At 40.7% G+C, this 13,731-nt stretch overlaps 1 protein-coding gene and 2 long non-coding RNA genes across 3 annotated transcripts in view; 1 reads left to right on the top strand and 2 right to left on the bottom strand.

The window, feature by feature from the left end:
- Positions 1 to 439: 439 nt before the first annotated feature.
- On the bottom strand, positions 440 to 2,688 carry LOC121692223. Its single transcript, XR_006025241.1, has 3 exons — positions 2,639 to 2,688; positions 726 to 1,263; positions 440 to 629 (listed from the first exon to the last, which is right to left on the bottom strand). It is a non-coding gene; the product is annotated as an uncharacterized LOC121692223 (long non-coding RNA).
- A 1,046-nt stretch (positions 2,689 to 3,734) lies between these two features.
- On the top strand, positions 3,735 to 5,109 carry LOC121692134. Its single transcript, XR_006025233.1, has 3 exons — positions 3,735 to 4,113; positions 4,548 to 4,658; positions 4,993 to 5,109. It is a non-coding gene; the product is annotated as an uncharacterized LOC121692134 (long non-coding RNA).
- Positions 5,110 to 7,940: 2,831 nt separating this feature from the next.
- LOC121690582 (GTPase IMAP family member 7-like) overlaps positions 7,941 to 13,731 on the bottom strand; it is a 69,621-nt gene continuing 63,830 nt past the window's right edge. Inside the window, exon 2 of the mRNA XM_042071109.1 lies at positions 7,941 to 7,998. The gene's annotated coding sequence lies outside the window, so the exon portion shown is untranslated. The remainder of the gene's footprint in view (positions 7,999 to 13,731) is intronic.

Below are 13,731 nucleotides of genomic sequence, written 5' to 3'. Positions count from 1 at the left end.
AATCTTGGTAAAGGCAGTTGTAAGCGTTTTTGAAAACTGTTCCAGAAGTATTTGTCGAGGAGTCAGAGATAAACAAATTGATTATAAGGTATATGTTACACAAGTACAATGTTTATGATCTTCCATTACATTATAGAAATATCGGTCCCTGTTTCTGCTGTCTATATCTCTGCTACGTTTCCTGTTATTGTCTATTTTGTCTTTTCTCCTGCTGTGTCTTTCCCTACAGTCCCTGCTGTCTCTGCTTCTGCTGTCTCTGCCTCTGCTATCTTTGCCTCTGCTATCTTTGCTGTTTCTGTTCTGGCTGGGTTTGTTCCTGCTGTAGGAGTTTTTGTTGTTACATAAAGTAATGGGTCAGAAATTACAATCCAGCTAGATTCTTCTTCTTTTGACCCTTCTTTTGACTCCTGTTTCAGCTCCTCTTTCTGAATTTTGTCAAATATATCAATACACATGATTTTAGCTTTGTCTTTTGCTAGCTCTTGTATTTTCTTTTTTATATACAAGTGTGTCTCCTTTTCTTTATATTTTTCATACTTTAATTCATAGAATGGACGCTTCATTAAAAAGAGAGGAGGGAGTAATATCCAGAGAAGTAAAACTACACAAAGGCACCCGAATCCAATTACCTACAATAGGACATAAAGAAATTAAAACAATAAGCAACTTTGTTATACATAATGTACATCATACAGAGAAAGTGGAGGTGATGTTGTTTCACTTACTTGTGATTCACTCTTCAACTTGTTGAAAGTAAGACTGTCTGCTTGAGTACGGTTCTTCTTGCACAAGAGTTGTTCATGCTCGCCACCATAAGTCATTAAACATATGTACCACTCTCCATCAAATAATGCTGTTATTACCCATATCATGGCAATTACCCCCCCTTTAAGAAAACACTTACAGATAAGAAAGCAAAATTGCAGGCAGTTTGAGCATTCACACTGTTTTTGACATTTTCCATATTTAACGAAACAATGTTTGATTGTCTTCTTGAACTGTCTGTCTTTCAAACAGACTACAAGAAACAGTGTGAAAAAAGGCAGCACCATATACATTGCCACAATGACAAGTTGATACTTTGATGAAGAACAAGGACAGGTGAAGTCCAGTTTTAAAACATACTGGAATATGATAATTGACATCACTAATGCAGGGGCACCTCCTGAAACCATAAACTTCCTCAGTATTTCCAGGATATTTTTGTCTGGGTCAGGGTGCACCATGGTGGAAATCAAAATGATTTTGACTTCCCAATTGCAACTGAAGAAAAAGAGACAACAGTTTCACACAACATCATATAACAACAACCCCCCCCCCCCCACACACACACACACACCTTCATTCAACATTCTAAATCAAAATTGTATGCACCATATTGCTATGTACCATAGTAATATTATACAGCGTTTGAAAGCTTGGACTCTTGGGAATCCATACATGACAATCTTTTTCATGTACAATCTGTATAGTGCTTTACATTGTCAAATTAACTTACTATGTCTCAAAAACAAATGTAATTACTATGTCTCAATTAAATTTGATTTAAATGCCCCCCCCCCACTCCACCTTTGGTGCTTCCCTACCATTCCAGACATAGTGTATATCCTTAGCAGTAAGTTGTGCAGATGTATAGTCCATCTTATGCACACCCATTGAACAAAAAAATGCAAAAATAGAGACGTTTGTGTTTATAATTCCATATTCTGTGTAGTCATTCTATATCAAAACCCCTGACATCCAAGTCTACAAGAAACTTCAGAGTGTTACCTTTCATTTGAGAGCATGATTATGCTTCTACACCAAGGGGTTCATATACAGTAAGCCTTTTATAGTCAGTATGCATTTGGGCTGAGAGTCGGTGGAAAAATGCCTATAGAGGGCTGAGATGTAGAAAAAACTATATTCTAGCTGCTGTAACTCTGTGCCAATACATGACACATTAATTCTGATTGTTTCCTAACTACAGTCTCAGCTTTCTAAAGAGGTCTTTCGATGGTAGGCCAAAATAGATGAAAACAGTGCCCTCTGAAGTAGGCACAGTGCAATTTTTTGGGGGGGAATGGCATATATCCCAGATAAAGTTAAAGACCCTGAGATGCTGTCTAAGTGGTCTTCTACCTAATGGTACTAATTAGGTATTATACAACAGTTAGGTCCAGTCAAACAATTCATTAATGTCTAATTGGAAAAGAGGCATTCCCCACATGTAATAAATTGTCTGACTTTAACATTCCATACATTCAAAGCGAGAGAGCAACAGCAAACATCACTTTTGAAAGTTATTTGGTGAAAAAATGGATTAGGGTTAATGTTCAAATTAAATATTATGGGTCCTACCATAGAAAATATATCAAAGCCATCACTTAACAAAACATAAAAATGTGTGCAGTGTTTTAGTTGCAGTTTTAAAGCAGTTATTTAGTCTTTGACAGAATGTATCGCATCAAATGAATGACTGCATTCAAATCCCAGTATCCCATCATTACATGTTGTGTCTGTCACCGTGTTTGGTGACTCCTTTTGGTCATGTATTAGCAGAAAGATTTTATAGGGTTAGTTATATTATGGTACACAGAAATGATGGTGAGTCACAAGGCAGAATCTAGCTAAATGCAAAATGAAAGACCAATCTTACCTCTGTTGTGTCAACCTCCAGAGTAATCTAGGTGGGGCACTGAGAAACTTGTGAGAAGACTTGTGAGTTGATGGGAGTTACATAAGGGATGGGAGGGATAACACACATTATACAGCATCTTCCTGGCATCTCTCCCCTCCTCTCAGTCCCTCCTACAGCTTGTAAGTCTACCTTCTAATAGACAATTGCTATTTCAAGAAGAAGGACTTTTTTTATCATAATTAACATGTGCTGCCCTGTTCCCAAGCAGAATTTTGAGTTTTTGACCATCTAAATAGCATAAAGAAAATGGCTGCCAAAATGGCGATTTTGGGCACTTTCTTCGGACGGGCAAGTTATACCATGTAAATAAATTAATATTGTTCACATCTGTGCATCTCAGAAATCTCCTGTGAGCAATAAATAAAAAGTAAAGGCTGTGAAAAAAATAAAAAGACTATTATTATGCTAGCCTTATTATCACCTTGTGAACAATACTCTTGACTATGTAAGATGACACAGGTGTTTGGCTTTTGTTGTATATTTTGTCTGTTCTAAATCCTCCATCTCCAACAATGCACATGTATAGCAGGCCCAGATCTAGACTGCTCAGATTGGGGGTTCAAATATCATTTTTTGGTATTCACACAATGAATGGAACATTTTCCTAATAAACATCAGGTAGGCTTTGCTTAGGGAACCCAAAATCATTGTTTCTCCGAAATATTTTTCCAGCTGCAGGGGTGTTAGTCACAGTTAGCTGCTGCACATGAGAGGAGGGTTCAACGTGCAATTGGTATTCACGGCAGTGGTACAGCCTTCTAATGTGAGCCTATCTGACTTTTCACAAAGGTTATATCAGAACAAAGTTTCATATGTACAATAGCTTCATGGGGCTTTCTTCTGTATGGTTTTGTGTTATGGGAAGTTGCTATGCTGCCCATGTACCCATCCAGACTTGCAACGTGTTTTTTTCCCTGTGTGGTTGTGGTTCTGTGCAAAAAGAAGAAGGAACATATCCAACCCAAGTTGCATTTCATCTGCATGTGTGTGTGTCTTCTGATTAGTCTATCCCAGGGACTGTATTATGTTTGACAGTAACATGGTGAGTCGTCCTCTCTCTTCAGGAGCGGTAGAGCAGGAGCAGCATGAGGATCTGCAGCAGGTGAGTGTGGGAGAGTGCGCTCTTCTCCCCTGTCTGCTCCCACTCCCACCTCCCTCTCTGGGTGACATCCGAGTCTACTGGCAAACAGACAAAACATACCAGGTGGTTCACGTCTTCAACAAAGGCCAGGAGGAGTTTACGCATCAGTCCCCCTCTTACCACAACAGGACCCGGCTCTTCACCAATCAGCTGCAGTTTGGCAACTTCAGCCTGGAGTTACGCAACGTCTCTGAGTACGACAACCTCACCACCTTTCAGTGTCTTGCATTTTACCATGGAAGCAGGAGGCCTACGTACCAGAACACTACCTTACTGGTGTTGAGGGAAGACGGTAAGGATCATCAAGCTCTAATTGCTTTATTAGTATTAACTCCACAATCAGTGTACAAACATTTGTGTATAAACAAGGCTGTATAGTGCTACATAATTATTACAAAAAAATCAGTCTGTGCTATGGATGATTTACCAGCTTAGCACTGGTCTGGTGACGCCTTATTTAAAATGTGTTCTAGAGTGCAGCCTACAGCTGAGGTGGTAGTGACATTCCGATGCTACAGTAGGGACTTTCAGTGTGTTGTGTGTTATGACCGACGGGGAGGAAACACTTTGAACCAGAAGAGGGGCAGCGATGAGAGAGAGTTTATGTGTCACTTGACCTTATCCTGCTCTGTGTTTACTGGTTGTCTGGTTGAGTGAGCTAATGATACCTAATACACGCATTGCAATCATTAAAAAAACAAAAAAGTGACTGTTTATGTTTTTTAGTGAATATATCGCATGATGGCGGAGCTGGAAACACTACATTGCCTGCAGTGGCTGTTGCTTTGCTAGTGTTGATCTTCATTATTTTGGTTTTGGTCTGGGGTATAAGAAAACGTGAGTCACTGATCTTTCTACTTACAACACAGCTTAGATCTTTTTTAGCCTTGAAGGGAATTTCCTTGTGCTTACTTCATTGCAAGTGTAACTGTGTCAGCTTCAGTTATAATAAAGTCCTTGTTGTATTTGTTTTTCTAAGAATGGTAAAAAAAAACTTACATCATTAGAATAACATTCAACAAGATTGTTCATCTCTTCCTGATGTAGACCTGGATGTCATGTGGTGGCAAAAGTGTTATCTATTTACACTGGTTGGTGTTTGTCCACAGAATGAACATGAATGTCACCTGGATGACCAATTGGTTAATTTAAGGCTCTATGTCCATTTCAGGTCTAAAAAAGTGATGTGATTCCTCAACTGAAAATGTACGCCCTGTTTAGGATTTAGACTAGAACAAAAACTAGAGGACTGGAGAGGACAGGAGGACTGTCAGACCAATACCAGAGTTTAACCCTCAGAATTCTGTGCCTATTGAAAGGGGAGGATTCAGGGATTACTGTATGCTAAGATAATTGGTTTTCCAATCCATTAAGTAGAACCAATGTTATTGTCATTTTAAGGACATGTATTTTTTTACCGCAACAGGAATGTGTGAAAGACAAAAAAAAAATGTGAAAAAAATTTGTGAAAAAAATATATATAATAAAAACATTGTTTCATCATTATTTCTGACCATCAGACCAACCAGGAAGCAAACTGAAATGACCATGGGACGTTTGTATGGAAGTCATTTCCATATGAGTGATAGGTGATGGGTAGATTAATCACTTATTGAAGGCCTGTTAACGTTAAATCCTCCGGGTTGGTCTGAAGACACAGCTGTAGCTACGCCATATCATTGCCATTGGACTGAGTTGGACTAACCTTAAATTAACACAGACTTTTCTTTATTTTAATTTCTTATTTATTGATTTATTTTATTACTTGTTCATTTTTGTTTGTTGTCTGTCTTGTATGTCTACCATTAGGTGTCACAGGAATGCTGGCGACTACGCCGCTCCGTCTGGCATTTTGTCTTACGCGTAAATGTCTAGTGTGTAAAGCGACCTTGGGTGCTTTGAAAGGCGCTATGTAACAAATAAAATGTATTATTATTATTATTATTATTAGATTAACTAGATCAGCAACAGCGCCATCTATCCATAGACCGTAATCCACCCATTGACTTGCATTATAGAAAGTAGTGTCAACATGACTTTGAGGAGTGATATCTTATAATAGTTGTAGTAAAAATGTCAATGGTATTTATTTCAGAATAAGTGTGTTTCAAGTAGAAGAAAAAGTTTAATCTACATATTTGTGTTCTTGGCCAATAGTTTCTTTATAAAATAATAAATAAATAAATAAATACATATTTTGATGTTGGTTAAAATGAAATGACAATACTTTGATCATATTGCTTAGCATGTGCTGCAAAAAAGGATATAAGACACATTATTTAGCCTGGGTGTTCCCATGCTGCCTTGCGCACGATTTGATTCACGCTGCTAAGGCAGCCTGGAGACCATGGAGCAAATTTTCGCCTGAGATAGGGGACCAATCACAGAACAAGGGGGAAAGCAAGACGATGATGAGCTATGCACAGACGCATTTGATAGACATCCGTGGCACCCAATAAACGGATCTGGGTATTTTTTTCAAATACGAGAAAATTAACGTTTGGGTCAACAAACCAACAGACAAGGGTGAGAGGTGTAGCAACTGACATTACCAGATTGAGAATTTACCACACACATAAAACAAGAACATACGCTGTACAGCATAGTAGTTTAACAGTTCTATTAGCCCAAAGGTAACAGTGGACAACAACTTATCCTAACACACATTAGCTATTTCAACCACACAGCATAGGCCTACAGACTTAGATTTGCAGCAAAACTATCAGCGTGAAACACTTTATGTAAATTTCTTGGCAGCTCATAATAAACCAAGCTCATGAGCTGCAGTTATGTATTACTACAACCATAGACTAATCTCAGGGGTCATAAAGATATTGTGTCTCATGAGGGCTTTGAGCAACAGGCTGTATGGATCCAAGTGTCGTCCTGATATTAGACCAGGATGAGGGTTAGCACTGCAGATATCCTGATATTAGACCAGGATGAGGGTTAGCACTAACCTGACAATAGCCAGATGAATTTTGTTCCGCTTAGCTCCGCCTAGCTTCACTCACATCCATCTGGGACCTCTTCCATTGAGAGTGATTTCTGCAACCGATTTTATGGTACAGCCAATCAGGACGCAGGGCGGGAGTTTCATAGATGTGACATAGCGTAGAAGCGACTGTGAGACTGTTATTAGCGTCACGGGTTGGCTTCGATGTGAGTGGTTGAAGTAGCACGTCAATAGATGACGGACAAGTGGCTTATTCAATCATATGCAAGCATTTTTTGATTAGGCCCAGCCTTCTGAAGCAACACTTCAATGGATCGGTTCCAGATGGATGAGTGGAGCTAGGCGGAGCAAAATTCATCTGGCTAGGGTCAGGTTAGGTTAGCACTGCAGATATCCTGATATTAGACCAGGATGAGGGTTAGCACTGCAGATATCCTGATATTAGACCAGGATGAGGGTTAGCACCACAGATATCATCCTGATATTAGACCAGGATGAGCACCACAGATATCATCCTGATATTAGACCAGGATGAGCACTGCAGATATCATGATATCAGACCAGGATGAGGGTTGTGTACAGTAATGTTTAAGATTATGCTAATTAGTTATTAGCTAAACTTGTTACTTGTATTACCCTGTTTCTTACATGGCAGTGTCCTGCTTATAACATAACATATGCATTCAAACCTATCTAGCATAATTTGCCAACCTTGAAGGTGCAGTCAGGGATTTTGCAGAAAGTCGCTTTGGTTTGTGTTTATGTTTATATTTAAATTCATTAGCAGACAATTTTTTAAAATATTTTAACTAAGAGGTAAACTAACCCCTACCTTCAGCATTCCCAGAGAAATTCCATGCATGGTTTTGTTTCTGTTTGGGGGGCAGGTTGTCCCCACTCGTGTTTCCAGTGTTCGGAGCCTGGGCTGCCTACAGAGATCGTTTTTTTTTACAGTGCTCTCACCGAATGGGCAGCTAGTGGTCCTAAGTGTGACAAAATATGTTATGGACTTGAAATCGGGTATGACTGTAATTCCTAAAGTCTACTGGTGGAAAGAAATGATACATCCTCTCCATATGTACCTCCCTCCTTGATCTCTTTTCAATAAGTCCCTTCCTCATCTTCTCACGTCACCAACTCTTAGGACTAACATCTTCATCCTGTGCTCAGTCCCTCTCACACTCTTCTCTCAGCAGAGACTGGGTGTGGCTCAGATTGCTGACATCCTGCCTCAGCTTCTCCATCTCTCTGTTCAGCTTCAGAGTAATCCGTTTCAGTCGCTCCTTCTCTGCCAGACTTCTCTCTCTTTTCTGTTTCAGTTTCATCCTCTCCATCTCTCTGTTCTTCTCCTCCAGCATGTGTCTCAGTCTCTCCATCTCTCTGTTCTTCTCCTCCAGCATGTGTCTCAGTCTCTCCATCTCTCTGTTCTTCTCCTCCAGCATGTGTCTCAGTCTCTCCATCTCTCTCTCCTGCTTTTGCAGCTCTACCTCCATTGCTTTCTGTTCATCGCTGCTCCTGTGTGTCAGTTTCTCCAACATTGTATTCCTCTCTCTGAGCTCCCAAATACGTGTCTCGATCACTCTATTCCTCTCCTCTATCTGCCTGTTGAACTCTCCCTCCATCTTCTCCTTGGTGATGTTGATGTTTCTCAGTAGTTCAGGCAGGATGATCTTCGTGAGGTTTCTCTCTGCTTCAGCCCTGGCCTCTCTCTCGCAGCTCTCTCTCATCTCCTCTCTGTTTCTCTCCTCCATCTCTCTCTTCTCTTTTTTCCTCTTCTCTCTTACTCGGCTCAGCTTCAGCTCCATCTCCTCTCTCAACATTTAGTCATTTGTGCACATCATAGTAGCAATTTCTCCTTCCTCTGAACAAATTGCAAATGCTTTTGGACATGTATCAGTTGCTTTCATACAATTCTCTGCTGTTTTTTAACATTATCATTTGCTTATGTCATGTCAGTCAAAATGAACTATACTTATGGATGCTGAATAGTCGTTCCCAATAAAACTAATAGTCTTCATTTCATTGCTTGAGACATTACATACAAAATTGTTGAACTAGTTATCAAATTCTGTCACAATGCTGTAGAATTGCAAAGAGCATACAGTAAAAATGTACTTACTCAGTGTCTTGTACTCACTTACTCCCTAACTACAGCAATGTGTAACTTTACTGTAGTTTTCAAATGGCTGTACAAGTACTGTATAGTGCTGTCTTGAGCATGTTCAGGTAGTGTCACCGAGTTCTGACCTTTTTTTACATTGGAAAACACTGAGAACTGTCATAATGAAAACATGACAAAGCCATTTGACTATCTTGTTCATAAACGATGGTGTCAAGACTTCTCATTTTGATGACACTGACAGTTTCATTGACATGAATACCTGCTTTCGAGGAATGGACTATCCATTTTGAGCAAGTGACGTGCTTTTGCAGGTCGTCCACTAGGTTTTGCAGTTTGCACTAATTGTTTTGAGAAATGCACTTCTCACTCACAACTTCTGTGCAAATGTTAATAGTGATGTGAGAAAAGCACCAAAGCGACTGAGAAAAACTGTAATTCTCTCTCCATCTCTCTCTTCTTCTCTTCATCCCTTTCTCCTTTCAGCTTTCCCTCCAGCTCTGAGGTTCTTTCACTTAATATTCTAATTTCTCCTTCATGCTGCTGAATCTCTCCCTCCATCTTCTTCAGAGACTCCCATGGGTGGATTATGAACTTTCAGGCCCCTGGGCCAAGATGTATTAAGGGCCCCCATTTATTGTCGTATATGTGGGAGGGGGGGTTTGGGGGTCGTCCCCCATAATTTTTTTTATTTGTTTGATGGGATTTCCTGTATTCTGGTGCATTTTGATGGCCAATACTAAATTCAATCAGATTCATAGCCTACAGTACATCCTGATTTGTTGATATTGAGGCAATATTGATTCCATGGCTTGGGCTTGGGCTTCAGGGCCCCCTGACCCCTTGGGCCTGGGCCCGGTAGGCCCGTGCAGTAATCCATCCCTGGAGACTCCTGCACATTTGTATCATGTTCCTCTCTTCTCTCTCTCTCCTGCCTCAGTTTCCTCTCCTCCACCTCTCATTCTTTCTGCATCCTTCTCTCTATCTCTCTGAGCTGTCTCTCTGCCTCCTGGTAGGTCTCACTGCTGTAGAATCTCTCTCTGTTTCCTGACACCATCTCTTCTATCTTCTCTAGCAGCTGTGTGATGTTAGTGTCATCAGGCCTGTCCTTAACGTTGAGAAGGTGACACCTGTTCCCACATTTCTCTACCAGCTGCTGGAGCTCCTGGCTCCCTGTCTGGAGCAACTCCTCCACACTCCTCTCTCTCAGCCCCTCAGCATGGGTGAAGAGGATCAGTGTGTGTCCCCAACAGCCCTCCCCAAAAATATCCTCCATTTTCTCCAGCATCCTCCTCTCCTCCCCTTCAGACGGCTCCACTGGAATCAGCAGGAGGAAGGCGTGAGGTCCTGGGGCAGACAGACGGACACAAAGCCCCACGTCCTGTCTCATGTCCTTCTCAGAGAGTCTACTGCAGAACCAGTCTGGAGTGTCCACCACGGTCACCCGTCTCCCAGCCACCTCCCCCTGTCTGCTCTCACTGTGCTGGGTCTCTGTGGATGTGTGTGTGAGTGTGTTTGTGCCCAGGATGGTGTTTCCTGCTGCCCTCTTCCCAGCTGTGCTCCCCCCCAGCAGCACCAGCCTCAGCTCAGACACAGCAGGAGACATTGTGGCGGCTGGACCCAGGCTCTCTCTTTGAACTGGAAACAGACAAATTCATATGTCATTACTTGAAGAGTTATCTGTTCACAAATGGCCTTGTCTTCTGTCTGGACTCCATTCATAATATTAAATACAAAATAGCACTGTCAGCTGGGCCTTACTAAGTAAATTTAGATTTAGGAAATGTATTGCTATTGGACTGGTGTTGCCTAATGTTTAGAGTCCAATGGAAGGGAAATGGGCATTTCATGTTATTGATAATGTACTGTACATGATCAAAAACATATAGTATGTCAGTTTTCATTGTATCATTTAGTTTTGGTCCAAAAAAAAAGTCTATTGAAGGATGCCAACCACTGGTGCCACAGCGCTGCTTGTGTTCTCCATCCATGCTTACCCAAAAATGACATTGTAAGCCGAGTACAAATGCACATATTACAGTGCTAAATGCTGACTCACAGTTCGGGGGATGGCCCCGGCTCCATCTGGTGGTGATGTGGGGGGAAACTGCATCATGGGACCCAGCACAGAGAGACGCCGGCTCTGAAGCCCAACCAGTTACTGCGGTAAGTATAGAGCACAGGGTAAGCCACAGTGTGGCGAGAATTCATAACTTACACGATGATACTTAGTATTGTGCAGAAACTGTACACATTTAAAATAAAAACAATGTTAACTTTAAAATGTAACATTTAAAATGACAACAACACTATGATGAGAACAATTTTAACTTTAAAGCCTCCCCTGTGTAAGAAATTCTCCCACTAACGTCTCATTTAGAACTACGGGAGCCGTCACACATCAAAACTGACACTAGTTCTGGACTCCTATAGGCACTTTGAAGCATAAACTTCTCTCTGAATAAGCAGTAACATATTAATAAACTTTTGTGTACTATTTTATTGCCATTGCTTTTGTGTGATGCCATTGAAACACTCTTTCAGACACTGAATAAATAGTTTCATTTTGCCTGTTAACCGAGCTAACTACAGTAGCTAACGTTAGCACAGTAAACGAAAAGTGAATGGGAATGGCTAGTTATGTTCGCTAGCTAGGTAGCAGCTAAGGACTTTGGTTAAACTTGTATATTGTTGCAAACTAACCTGAAATAACAAACGTTCAGCAACTTTGTGGTAGTCTACTAGTCCTAGCAAAACTAAGTTAGGTTAGTTTGTCAACTGTCTCTGGGTCTAGAAACTAGCTTCTAGAGATCAAGTGAGACAAGACAGCTCATAAACAAAGTTATTTTTCTCTTTATTTATTTAGTTGGAAAATACAATTTCAATGTCGGACATATGACTTGTAGATAATGGGCTCATAACCAGACCCCCACACCAGAGACTCCTATGCAGGACCCATAACCAGACCCCCACAGAGACTCCTATGCAGGACTGACATACAGTGCACACACACACCGGAGGCTCTCATACAAGGCACCAACCTGTTCATCAGAAGCAGATTGGGGTTGAGAGTCATTTTTATTCAAGGACACTTTGACAATCCTCCCGACTCACTGTGCTCCCCATGGCTCACAAGACACCGAGATGTGCAAACTGAATACAAATTGACATACAGCATAACTGTGCTAAATACTGACTTACAGTTCATAGGGTGCTTCATACTCCATCTGTCTGTGATGTAGGTAAATAGTGACGTACATCGTGGAGGGAGCTCCATGCTCTGTCTTGTCGTGATACGTGGAAGATCTGGTCTGACGAGCCCAGCACAGAGAGACACTGGAGCCGAGGCCCGTCCAGCCCCTGCAGTGTGGTGAGGATTAATGACACTCATGAAATACTCTACTGCAGTGTGAAGTGTGGTGAGGATTGATTACACTCATGAAATACTCTACTGCAGTGTGAAGTGTGGTGAGGATTGATTACACTCATGAAATACTCTACTGCAGTGTGAAGTGTGGTAAGGATTGATTACACTCATGAAATACTCTACTGCAGTGTGGTGAGGATTGATTACACTCATGAAATACTCTACTGCAGTGTGAAGTGTGGTGAGGATTGATTACACTCATGAAATACTCTACGGAATAAGAATGTATTTTAAACAGGGAACTGAGGATATATAATGACATTAATGTTTATACTAAACTCATTATTTTTGTTTCATTATTTAATGTTTAGAAATGTTTAATGTTTTATTGCAATGGACAAGGAATGAACGGGAATGCTTTGAGATGGTCACCAATTCACATGCAAGTACACCAGAGAAACTCCTCACCTGCAGGAGGCAGTAGACGGTGTCTTCTGACTGTGACCATCACCATTCATTAGATATGAGAGAAAAATAGGGTAAAAAAAGGGGTAAAAAGTAATGATCCACAGCAAATGGGACTGCAGGTCAGGTGCAAACTTTTTGACCTGATATAAAAGATGCACACCAGTCATTGATTAATCCCTAAAGACACATTTTAGTTCCTGAAGAATACATATTCATACTGTATGAAGAGTTCAGATTCTTAAAGGACAATTCCGGCACAAAATTAACCTAGGGGTTAATAACACCGTGTACCGAGTTCGCCCGTTCTCTGGGATTTGTTTTCATGCTAATAGAATGTGACTAGTTTTATCGCAAACCGCTAATACTTATAACAAAGATTCTATAGTTAACTAAGATGAATCATAAGACGATTCATCAATGGAACGAAATGGCACTAGTTCCGGACTCCTAAATAGGCGTGTCAAAACATAAACTTTTCTCTGAATAAGCAATAATAACATATACATATAATTTTGTATACTATTTTACAGTCATTGTTTGTGTGTGATGCCAATGAAACACTCTTTCGGACACGCAATGAATAATTTCATTTTGCCCCGTTAACCGAGCTAGCTAGCTAGCTAGCTAACGTTAGCATAGTAAACGGAAAGTGAATGGGAATGTTCGCTAGCTAGCTAGCAGCTAAGAACTTTGGTTAAACTTATATATTGTTGCAAACAAACCTGAAATAACATATGTTCAGCAACTTTGTGGTAGTCTACTAGTTCTAGCAAAAAATATGTTAGGTTAGTTTATCAACCATCTCTGAGTCTAGAGCCTCTGAGAACAGGTGGCTGTGCACCAGAGCTTTGAGGAGACAGTGACAGATCACGAACAAAGCTATTTTTGTCTTTATTTGTTTCGTTGGAAAATACAGTTTCAATGTCGGAATGTTAGGGAGACATGTGGCTTCTAGAAAATGGGTTCAAAACTTACATCGCTGAATTTAGGGCTAAGGGAT

This window comes from Alosa sapidissima, chromosome 2 (genome assembly GCF_018492685.1).
Source record: "Alosa sapidissima isolate fAloSap1 chromosome 2, fAloSap1.pri, whole genome shotgun sequence".
NCBI classification, from domain to species: domain Eukaryota; kingdom Metazoa; phylum Chordata; class Actinopteri; order Clupeiformes; family Clupeidae; genus Alosa; species Alosa sapidissima.
Note: the sequence above shows the minus strand (reverse complement) of the source record. Positions and strands in the feature narration are given on the sequence as shown.